Raw genomic sequence first — 12,703 nt, 5'->3', positions numbered from 1 at the left:
GGCGGTGACCATGGGTCAAGCTTCCCAGCTCTTTACTCATGACCCAGGGCGGTCGCCCCCTCGAAGTCTGTAGGAGGCACAAGCCCTCCTCTAGTCTTCTCGGGCGTCCCGGCTGGGTAGCACCCCTATCCGGGTACCATACTATCTATTATATAGTGCCTATCTATCTATCTATCTATCTATCTATCTATCTATCTATCTATCTATCTATCTATCTATCTATCTATCTATCTATCTATCTTATCTATTATATAGTGCCTTTCATATCTATCTATCTATCTATCTATCTATCTATTATATAGTGCCTTTCATATCTATCTATCTATCTATCTATCTATCTATCTATCTATCTATCTATCTATCTATCTATCTATCTATCTATCTATTATATAGTGCCTTTCATATCTATCTATCTAGCTATTATATAGTGCCTTTCATATCTATCTATCTATCTATCTATCTGTCTATCTATGTATCTATCTATCTATCTATTATATAGTGCCTTTCATATCTATCTATCTATCTATTATATAGTGCCTTTCATATCTATCTATCTATCTATCTATCTATCTATCTATCTATCTATTATATAGTGCCTTTCATATCTATCTATCTATCTATCTGTCTATCTATCTATCTATCTATCTATCTATCTGTTATATAGTGCCTTTCACATCTGTTATATAGTGCCTTTCACATCTATCTATCTATCTATCTATCTATCTATCTATCTATCTATCTATCTATCTATTATATAGTGCCTTTCATATCTATCTATCTATCTATTATATAGTGCCTTTCATATCTATCTATCTATCTATCTATCTATCTATCTATCTATCTATCTATCTATCTATCTATCTATCAGTTAAAAATACTTCTGGGATGGATCTGGAGAGAAATGCATATAAAAATGGATACACCATTCCTTCCTTTTCACATATAGACTCACACAGAAATAGACGAGAAACTTAAGAGGTACATGGAAGCTGAAATCTTAAAAAAAAACAAAGCAAAAGTTGAAAAGGAGAAGTTCAAAAATGGTTGCACACAGAAACAAGCTCGTTTCTCTGTCTTCTTTGCAACCTTTGCATGTATTGGTAAAAAAAGGAAGCACGTTGCTCAGTAGCTCAGCTGTGCTGCAAATAGGATGTGTAAAACTTCCTGGGGGGCGGGGGGTGTCATGTGGCCAGTGACAGGGAGCAGAGTTTGTGGGTACTGACACCTCTCAGGGGTTTAAATGGGAAGCTCGTGTTTGGTAAGGGCCAGTGACTGGCAGGCAAGGCTTTCTTTGCTTTTTTTACACGCTAAGAAGCTGCTCCTTCTACAGTGGCTGGCAAGAACATGACAAAGGGCCATTTATTTATTCACATTGATTGTGTTCTTTTGGCCTTTATACATTCATGAAAAGATGCCCCTGTAGAGCCATGCCAGCAACACAAGGCCCCCCTCTGTCCAGGCTGGCGTGAGCTGAGCTGGAAGCTGTCGGCGTCTGAGTGGAATACTTTAGTGCTGAGAAGTTTCACGTGTCGGCTCAAGTCAGTTGTGACCCTGCTGACATCTCATAATTATGACAGATGCCTTCAGTAAAATACTGAAGTTAGACTTTTTTTAATCGAAAAAGAAGAAGAGCTGTAAATCTCTTGTATCTGTTTTCTAATTGCCTACTGTTGGTCACTGGAAGACACAGATCATCTTTTAGGAGAGTAGCTGGCATGTGTTGGCGTGCATAGAGTCTTCAAAATGAAGAGCTGTGCGTGAGGCTTTTGGGATGTACGACTGAATTGAGAGTTGAAGGAGACGGCGTCCTCTTTAGTTATCTGAGATGCAGTAGACCCTGTAAAAATAAAGCTTTTATTTACACTTGGAAAACACGGAAACTAAAAGAAATGCCTTGGCCTGTATGGATATATTACAATACAGTTTACAATACAGTTTATTTTTGTATAGCCCAAAATCACACAGGAAGTGTCGCAATGGGCTTTAACAGGCCCTGCCTTTTGACAGCCCCCCAGCCTTGACTCTCTGAGAAGACAAGGAAAAACTCCCAATAAAAACCTTGTAGGGAAAAATGGAAGAAACCTCGGGAAAGGCAGTTCAAAGAGAGACCCCTTTCCAGGTAGGTTGGCGTGCAGTGGGTGTCAAAAGTAGGGAGTCAATACAATACAATATACAGAACAGAACAATTCCTTAAGACAGCATAATAATAAAAATTTTAGAAGTACGGTTTAACAGTAGATGATATGACATAATTAGGTTTGGATATTTTTAGAGTCCTGGAGACCTCATCCATCTAGCTGCCTCCCCATTTGGCCATGCCACGGCTGAAACGTTGCTCCGATGAAAGGACCCCTCTTTCCCATGATTCCTGTGATCCTCCATCAGGGATGACTTTACCATAGGCAGGCAAACAACTTGGCAGGTGGGCGTGGCACCAATTGCCACATTTGGGTACCGAGAAAAGAAACAGAATAGGTGAGGGTTAGTATTCAAATATAATTATCATGTTACTTATGTTTAGTGCTAATGACTAACAACAGAGATGCAGTCTGTACAGTTAATCAGCAGCTCTAGTCAGGGTGTGCTAAACTGAAGTAGTGAGGATTTAAAGGCTGAGACTGAAGGGGCATCTCTTATGGAAGCAGGAAGACCATTCCACAGTTTAGGGGCCCTGTAACTAAAAGCTCGACCTCCCACTGTTATTTTATTAATCCTTGGAATCCTAAGCAGACCGGCATCTTGAGATCTTAATGTGCTCAGGTTTGTAAGTCATGATAAGTTCAGACAAGTAAGCGGACCTTGGCCATTTAATGCTTTATATGTTAAAAGGAGGATTTTGAAATCTGCCCTGAACTTAACTTGGAGCCAGTGTAAAGATTTAAGAACTGGGGTTATGTGTTCATATTTTCTTGTTCTTGTAATAATTCTTGCAGCGGCATTTTGGATTAACTGGAGGCTGTATAGAGAACAGTTTGAACAGCCAGTGAACACCGCATTGCAGTAGTCAATCCTACTAGAGATAAATGCATGAATTAATTTCTCACAATCCTGTTTATTTAAAAGCGCCTTAATTTCCTAACATTTTTAAGATGGAAAAAACATGTTTTGGATGACTTTGTAATATGCGCTTTAAATGACATGCTAGAGTCAAAGAGAACTCTGATATTGCGGGCTGATTCAGTAAAATTAATTGGGATTCCAACTGAGTTAAATGGCGACAAAATATTGCTGTGATCAGCGTCATTCCCTCAACAATTAACATCTCTGTTTTATCTGTATTTAAAGACAAGTAGTTCTCATTCATCCATTCCTTTAATTCACTAACACAACTAATTAAAGACAACATCGGAGAAACTTCATTTGATTTAAATGAAAGGTATAACTGGGTGTCATCTGCATAGGTGTTTCTGCAGTGAAAATTAACATTATGTTTCCTAATGAGAGATCCCAGTGGAAGCATGTAAAGTGAAAACAGTAAAGGTCCCAGTACTGAGCCCTGCGGGACACCATATTGAACTTCTGTGTATAATGATGGAGTACTGTCTGCACATTTCTGTACATACTGGAATCGATTTGATAAATAAGAACTGAACCAAGCGAGCACGGGGCCTGTAAGCCCAACATCGTTTTCTAGCCTGTGCAGTAAAATAGAATGGTCAATGGTGTCAAATGCTGCACTTAAGTCCAACAACATAATTACAGTGGAGTTTCCTTCATCAGAGGATATCAGAATGTCATTTACAACCCGTGTTAGTGCCGTTTCTGTACTATGACCAGTGCGAAAGCCAGACTGGAATTTCTCAAATAAATTGTAATGTGTAAGGTGTGACTGAAGCTGATTGGCGACTTTTTCTAGTATTTTAGAGAGAAATGGTTAATTTGAAATAGGCCTATAGTTATTTAGTATGTGTGGGTCTAGGTCTGACTTTTTAAGTAAAGGTTTAATGACTGACACTTTTAGTGCATCAGGTATGTGCCATGCAGTAATGAACTATTGATAACGGTTAGAATAGGTGCTGCAAGAACATCCATTGCACTTTTTACTAGTTTTGTTGGCACCGGGACTAGGGAACAAGTAGTGGGCTTCATTTTAGTAATTAAAGTTAAGACTTCCTGGTGAGTTACAGGATTAAAATTAATATAATAATATTAATATTCATCCAGCTGCTGGAGCCGATCCCAGCTAGCACAGGGCGCAAGGCAGGAACAGGGCACCAGTTCATCGCAGGCCAAACACACCCACACCCAGTTTAGCACCACCAGTTCATGTGTTTGGAGCACCAAGAGAAAACCCACATAGAAATGGCGAGAACATGCAAACTCCACGCAGGGAGAACTGGGGATGTGAGTCCTGGTCTCCTAACTGTTTACACTGCACCAGCCATATTAATGTTCGCTAATTAATCATTTATTTTGTGTAGCATTCTTTATAGGCAGAGCATAGGGCAGCTGTTTCCTATGAATGTAAAATACGTAAGCCATTTGATGAAGCAAATAAATACCAGAAAGTGCTCCAGCTTTCAAGTCAGTTAACTACTGTAAGTCACAGCCGAGTGTTACACTATCTGCACATTTCTGAACTTTTTTAAAATAAGAAAATGCTTATTTAGCCAGCATTAAAATATGCAGAGAAACTTAAAAAGTACAATGTTTTCTGTCATTTAGATATCATTAAATGGTATTTGTATCATTTTTTGTGATGATGACTGACTTATAAGCCAAGACGTTCTAGTGCCGAGTTTTATAAACTATCCCGACTTTTGCCTTAGAAATGGCTCACAAGTGTTTCTGAGCGTAAGCAAATTTTATACATGAGGCCCGTAGTGTCTACTTCATTCATTGTTAATTGTTATTATTAGGACATAGTTAAGGGGGCAAGCGCCACAGAAAAAGGTTAAGTAATAAGAACTTGACCAAAGAGAGACACTTAGTCAAAAATATGAATAGGAGTGTAAAGTTTACACTATTGTTCTTTTCGCAATGCGTAATAATAGAAGATAAAAACAACCGACTACTTAAACACAGATCAGTCAGGTACAAAATGATTCAATTGCTGTGAAACAGGCTGGAAGAAAAATCTGCAGCCACAGGGACCCCCAGAAGTGGGCCTGAAGCTGGTCTAGGCTATACTCCCTTATTATTCTCATAAAGGACCTCATGCGATCAGTCGGCCTTTATATACATCACGCCTTCAACGCTGAACACTTTCACAAATCACTTGTTTTGTAACACATTAATCTCGCCTTGATTACTGCAACTCGCTGTATTCTGGGATTAGCAAATCGCTGATACGCAGGTCACAGTTGGTCCAAAATGCTGCCGCTCGCTTCCTGGTTGGGGCAAGAAAGTCTGATTCTGTTTCTCCAATATGAGCTTCTTTACAGTGGCTGCCTGTCAGTTTTCAAATTGATTTTAAAATCTTTTTGTGAATTTCTCCTTGGGATTAATAAAGTATCTATCTATCTATCTATCTATCTATCTATCTATCTATCTATCTATCTATCTATCTATCTATCATGTTGCTAGTTTTTAAATCTTTACATGGTCTTGTTCCTGCCTATTTATCTGAATTGTGTGTCTTACACCAGCCATCCAGAGTGCTCAGATCTTCTGGTCAGTTGTCTCTTGTTGTCCCTCATACCAAGTGTAAAACTAAGGGGGACAGACAGGACTTGTGCTGCTGCTGCTCCTCGCCTGTGGAACTCTTTACCTCGTCACATAAAGGAGTCGTCTACAATTCAAAACGAGATTAAAGACTCATTTCTATTCAGTTGCTTTCCGTGACCTTCAGTAATACTGATGGTTTCCTCATTGTGATTATGTAACATTACTTCTATTTATTATTTATTTTATTTATTTACTTTTATATTAATTGTATGTTTTTTTCTTATTTTATTGTAAAGCACTTTGGCCACAGCATTCCTATGTTGTTTTAAATGTGCTATATAAATAAATTGACATTGACATTGTATGGTGTCTTCTGTAGTAAAAAAATGTAAAAGAGTCAATACTGTAAAAGCATAAGTTAAAAATTAGAATCATTAAAAATAATTTGAACATTGAACACTGTAATAGGTCTTTTGAAGTGTGCAGCAAGCTACTGGAAATGTTTTAGCAGTCCATTGTAGCCAGCGTGTTGTTTTCATGGTGGTCTCCTGGGGAATCAGCTTGATCTTGTGTGATGTAAAACACCTGTACAGAATTATCAGTAAAACGATCCCCATCATAGAGTTATCCCTGGACACTCTGGAGGCAGTTTTAGAAAAGAGGATGATGGCAAACTTGGATGCCTTCATAAGCAATTCTGCTCATCCCCTCCAGGGGGCGCTTTCAGTACTTTCAGCCACATGCAGGCTCAGCCTCTGCCATAAGATGGGCCTCTGGTGATCTTGTCTGCCTGCTGCCATTAGTCACAGATTCAAACTGGTACACTTAATGTTTTACCATAATACATATTGTATCATGTTTGAATTCTATTGTTTTATATTGTACTTTGATTCCATATCTGTGTAGTTTATGTGTTTTGTTTTGCTGTGGTGTGCATTTGAATTTCCCCTTGGTGATTAATAAACTATTACTAATCTAATCTAATAGTAAAGGAAATTCATCACCTCACTGAAAGTGCTACAAGATCATCAATGAGGCCAACACTCAAAAATCCAACCCAATGAGGTCATGAGATCAGGGAGAATTGGCCAAAAGATAGACATGATCCTTATAGAAATTATTTAGATAGTTTAATAACATCAAATTGCAATATATAAATAAAATGTGATATTTTAGTGTAAAATGATACACAGTATGGATACGAAGTGTTGTTTTTTTAGGTTACTTCTCATATTACAAGAGGGCCAAAACCACCATTTTGAAATTAGTCTTTTCTGCATATAGTGCCTTTCATATATAAAATATACACACAGAATATGATAGGATTATTCACACCATCTTTATATTTTTGGACTGAGAAAGAATAAATTTAATTGTGCAACTGGGCATTGTTATTTAACATATTTTATAATAGGGGGACTTATGGAATAAAACGATGTGTAATGTTTTGAAAGGATGGCAGTGTGCAATGCCTCATAACACTTGTTAATAATAACGTTTTATCTTGTATGGCTCCTTTCACAGTGAGTATTGTTCCAAAAGAATTTACAGTTACAATTAATGTAAAACAATAGAAAAAAAAAAGGCAGAATAAGCACTTTTCTAATCGGGCAAGAAAAAAAGATTTGTTCTTGTAAAAATAAACGTACGATTTAAAAAGCACCTAATGGTGTATATTTGCTGTAATATTTATGTATTGTGCTTCTATAATAAACTAAATTTTCTCATTTTGATAAATAATATATTACCTATCTATTATATAGCCTCTTTGCTTTCTATCTATCTATCTATCTATCTATCTATCTATCTATCTATCTATCTATCTATCATATAGTGCATTTCACATTTATCTATCTATCTATCTATCTATCTATCTATCTATCTATCTATCTATCTATCTATCTATCTATCTATCTATCTATCTATCTATCTATCTATCTATGTCTCCAAGAACGATCTTAGTAAGAAGTGACTGTGTCGTCGTTTTTGCTTAATACACATTTCGCCGGGTGCTGCTTCTGTTTTGCCGGTGAATCAGATCGGAAGATGTTTCTCATGAGGCTTCACGGGGTTTAGGTGAAGAGAGGAAGTTTGCAGCTGACATTGCGCTTTCAGGAAGTTCGCGATCACAGACACTGGCGATCGGCGCTTTGGAGCCTGCAGTCCACTGGACGCCGCCGTGAGTAGTCTCATTTTTATAAGTCATGCCGAGATCCTTGGCGTGAACTGCTACTTTATGTCAAAGCCGTTTGTCTTTGCGAAACTAGAGACAAAATGAGCGGACCCGTGAAATGTAGCGTGTATTTGGTTGTCGGCTATGTGGCTATACTTGATTTGCTAAAATTGAGTTTTTTTTTGTTTGTTTTTTTTTGTTTTATTAACTCTGAAATTAAAAGGGGGACATCGTTTCAGGAAAGAATTGCCTTTCCATTCTGCCCTCGATCAGTTCGCGTTCTTGCCGTTATTTTATAGAGGAACTACCTGTTGAGCACTGTCAAATCTAATTCAGTTAAGGAAATGGCATTGTATGAAAATCAGTACCTCCCTCGTGAACTGAAGTCGAGGTTTTAAAGAACTATGGAATAAAGCAAAACACAACAGTAATTTAGCTGTAAAGTAAGATTGGATGTGTAAAGAGAAGGAAATTGGGGGACAGAATTATGCTGCAGTGGGGAGGTAACGTGTGGCTACTGCTTCATAGTCCCTGCGCCCAGGGTTCAGATTCGCGCACTGCCTGTGTGGAGAAGTCTGTGTGTCCTCCACATGTCTTAGCAGGTTTTTCTCTGAGAACTCAGATTTGCCTTCTCACAATCCAAACACATGTCGATAAGGTTATTTGTCATCTATAAAAAAGAAGAAAAAAATAACAACGGGCAGAATGTGAGTGCAAATCTGCTCTAGAAAAGGACTAGTGCCCCATACAAGATTCCTTCATGCCTGGTACCGAAGGCTGTCTGGATAAATACTGGATCTTAATGACTTGTACAGTTTACAAAGTTTTGAATATGGATGATTTTTTTAATGTGTGTTTGGGGATTTTTTGTTTGTTATATTATTTATATATATTTCTCTTTTTCTCTCTGGATCTTCTGTAAAGTTTTAATTTCCTCCAGGGGAAAAATAAAGTATCTATCTATCTATCTATCTATCTATCTATCTATCTATCTATCTATCTATCTATCTATCACTCATATAGTGCCTTCTATCTATCTATCATACAGTGCCTTTCATATCTATCTATCTATCTATCTATCTATCTATCTATCTATCTATCTATCTATCTATCTATCTATCTATCTATCTATCTTCTGTAAAAAGTAAAATTTCTCCATAGGGACAAATAAAGTTCTGTCTTTGCATCTATTGACCTAGATGTACCATCCTGCCAAATTTCAACTTTTTAACTAAATGGATAATAGTGTTTTTGTTCATGAATGAGTGAGTGAATCCATCGTCTTTGCATTATAGATAGATTGTTTTTTATCTATTGAGCCTTTCTAACAAGCCTAATTTTGCTCTGGAGACAAAGTGCTATCTTCCTAACTATCACTTTTATAGTGCCATCTATCTATCTATCTATCTATCTATCTATCTATCTATCTATCTATCTATAAATCAGTAAGGATTTTGATGTTTAGTAAAGTTTTGTAGAGGGCAGAGGGTAAAATTACTCTCCTATTTTTAATTTGAATACCGGGAATTTGTGTGGCCTAAAACTGTTTTTCTAGGCCTTTAGTAAATTAGTTTACCATCTGCCTGACTTTTTTTTCCTTCTACTTTCTGTGGACTAGCATATTACAAGAGTATCAATCAAGCAATTGAGCATTTATAAATATAAAATGCCAATACATTTCTGTTTATCACGTGACTACTCACAAAGTAATGGGGCTGGATCCTTTATCTTGGTCTCAATTGACAGCTTATGGTCAGATATGTTCTGGTAATTCAATTCAATTCAATTGGTAGCGTCAAACTGGCAGTCACTTTACTGGTGGGCAGAAAAGTTTATTATAATGAAAGCTCAGTCTCTGCAAGCTCATTTATTGATAATCCCCCAGAGCACAGTAGATACTTTATGTGTTCAGAATTCAAAATAAACTAAAGTGTATGAATATTTAGCCTTTTGTAGCATTTTATTTCAGGCCCGTAGGTTTCACTAGTATATATCAGGGTCCTCAGTCACCATTGTGGAAGGCCGCAGTGGCTCCAGGTTTTCATTCCAGCCAGTTTCCTAATTAAAATTCAGTCCTTGGTGATAATGAAACTTGGTATTTAACTCCATGCCTTGTTAGTGCTTTCATTTATCAAAGACAAATTTTAGTAACATTGTAGATCAGAGGTCCTCAGTTACAGTCCTAGAGGTCCGCAGTGGCTGCAGTTTTCACTTCAACCAATTTCTTAAGTAGAACCCATTTATTTACCACTAAAGCAATACATTTTTAGGGCTTAATTTTTGTAATCTTGCCTGTTACCATTCAGAACCCTTAATTGCCTATTTTAGTTTTTAGCAGCTGCGTTGAAGTTGTAACTGTTGCCTGTTTTTTTAGCCAGACATTAATTAATAATGAAATGCAGATATCCAATAAACCCGCAGATCTCCAGCAAACGTGCTTCCTTTTAAACCTGTGCATATGCACCTTGAAGTATGTGTGTGTTTTAAAAAAAATGTTTAGAGATAAATGAGAGGGGAATCGGAAGGAGCGTTAAGTTTAAATCAAACGCATGGATAATGTTCTCAGAAGCTCTACAGTGCGATTAGCATTTCTCTTGGATGAACGAAAGCACTAACAAGCCAAACAGTTAAATGCTAAGTTTCATTATCAGCAAGGACTGTCTTCTAATTAGAAATCTATTTGGATGGAAAACCTGCAGCCACTGTGGCCCTCCAGGACCGTGATTGAGGACCCCGGGTATATATTAATGTGGTACATTTCATGGTGTACACATTTTACTGGGCTACACGATTGGAGCACAGCAGAGTCAGGCCAATTATCCACAATAAGGAGTAAGTTGTGAGCCACAGCTTGAAGGTGAACCTGCAGCCTTGTGGTTTTTATCTTTGCCAGTCGATAGAGCTGCCATTCTGGGATTCTGATAGCTCGATGAAAAGCACAGCTTTCGTTGACCACACATGAATTTTTGGCTGAGGAGGCTGACATCTTAGAGCTGGATGTGTGTGTGTGTGTGTAATGATGCCTCATATATTTTGACCCTTTACCCTGAATGCACTCCATTGGCCATGAGGTGTGAGCATGAGGATATGAGAGCACCTTCTGTTAAGTGATGGGCACTCAGCTGGTAAGGCAGGCCTGCCCGATGTGGTGCACAGGACAGACAAACAAACAATAAAATAAAATAAACCTGGCGGAGTGAGATAATTAAATAAGCTGCACTGGGGGCCATGGAACAATTGTTTGTCAAGAGCTGAGCTTTGAACAAATGTGAGTGTGGTGAGGGGATTTTAAAAGAAAGACAGGAAGGAAGTGTTTACTAAATACATGAAAACAGGCTGCTGGTGAAGAATGAGGTGCGTGAACAAGTTGTGGTTTGACTCAGAATTGAGGATTCATCACAGTAAAGTGGATCTTGAGCCTGCTTCTCAGGGGATTGGTCAGTGATGACCCAAAACACCTTTATGGTACTTCAGATAAGGGGACATACAGTAAATGACATTTTAAATTTTAGGTTTTTGTAGTCAAAATGTCTTGTCTTGTGAATCCTTGTCTTTCCTGGCCAGATATGACTGGCCACTCTAATCCAGCTCTCCTGTGTGTCTTGGCAGCACCCCCTTTCGTATCCCTGCTTTACATCATTTTCAAGGGCTGACGTTCGGTGCAGTCTTCAGCCGATCCTATACACCCCCTCTCCTTAGTTTGGCCAGCCCAGCTGGACTATATCTTAATAAGAAACCTTCATGGTGGCCTCTATCCCGAAGCACTTTGCATGTGTTTTATACCCAGGAGGGCAGCTACAGTATAGGAGTGGCACGTGGATACACAGTGCGCTGGCAGAGGAGTAAAAGCCCACAGTCTCAAGTCTTCAATCAGTAGCTCGGCCTTGTTGCCTACCACTGTGTAAAGCGGCTGTTAACCTGGCTTGGCCTGCTCTCTGAACGATTGTAAAGTTCACCAAGGTGGGTTAGTTGGCATGGATGGAGACTCCACTTCTACTCCCCGTCACTTTCCAGGTGAGAAGTTTGAGTTGCAGTTAATCAAAGACCCTGAAAAGAAGAGAAAAGAAAGCTCCCTGCAAGAAAACAAAAATGTGATTAGGGACCAATAAAGAAACTGTACTCCATGGCAGGATCACTTGCTTGTTTAATTTGAAGTACGTGACAACACATTTGGAGCATCCATGAGCGACTGGTGGTCATTAGAAAATATAGTATTCACTCTTGTTTGCCATCCTAGAAGTGATGGCTTGTAGAAGACAAGCAGGCAGTGTGGATATCACACTCATTTGAGCAGCATAAAGAGCACATGCTGAGCTTCTGCATTTTGAAGAGAATGCGGAGAGGAAGTAGAAGTCAGTGAAGCCAGCTAAGGTTATGTGGCCATTAAATCAGGTCTGAGCCTCTCGTGTGCATTGTGCTGATTTGTATTGCATTCTTGGATGCCATTTAATGATCATTATTCAGGAAAGTACTAAACAGATGAGAAATAATTTTATTATTATTATTTTTTTTTATCATTATTCATTTTAATTAAAGAATAACATTTCGGTGGCGCAGTTGAGAGTCCCTGGTTCGCTTCCCGAATCCTCCCTGCGTGGAGTCTGCATGTTCTCCTCCTGTCTGCGTGGGTTTCCTCCTACAGTCCAAAGACATGCAGGTTGGGTTCATTGGCAATCCTAAATTGTCCCTAGTGTGCGCTTGGTGTGTGTGTGTGTGAGTGTGCCCTGCGGTGGGCCGGCGCCCTGCCTGGGGGTTTGTTCCTGCCTTGCACGTTATGTGGGGGCTGGGATTGGCTCCAGCAGACCCCGTGACCCTGTGTTAGGATATAGCGGGTTGGAAAATGGATGGATGGAATAACATTTCATACAATCAAATCTAACTTATACAATGAGGAAGATGACATCACACACAATCAAGTCGAAC

General features: G+C 38.6%; 1 protein-coding gene across 4 annotated transcripts in view; it reads left to right on the top strand.

Annotated features, from left to right (window-relative positions):
- Positions 1-12,703, top strand: part of wipf1a (WAS/WASL interacting protein family, member 1a) — a 205,605-nt gene that overhangs the window by 49,106 nt on the left and 143,796 nt on the right. Inside the window, exon 1 of one of the 4 annotated variants that reach the window (XM_039757671.1) lies at positions 7,705-7,786. The exons of 2 other annotated variants lie outside the window; for them this stretch is intronic. The gene's annotated coding sequence lies outside the window, so the exon portion shown is untranslated. Of the gene's footprint in view, positions 1-7,704; positions 7,787-12,703 lie in introns of those variants that run through there. One more of the 4 variants, XM_039757667.1, reaches the window with a different exon arrangement.

The sequence above is a fragment of the Polypterus senegalus genome, chromosome 6, assembly GCF_016835505.1.
Source record: "Polypterus senegalus isolate Bchr_013 chromosome 6, ASM1683550v1, whole genome shotgun sequence".
In the NCBI taxonomy this organism is placed as follows: Eukaryota; Metazoa; Chordata; class Cladistia; order Polypteriformes; family Polypteridae; genus Polypterus; species Polypterus senegalus.
Note: the sequence above shows the minus strand (reverse complement) of the source record. Positions and strands in the feature narration are given on the sequence as shown.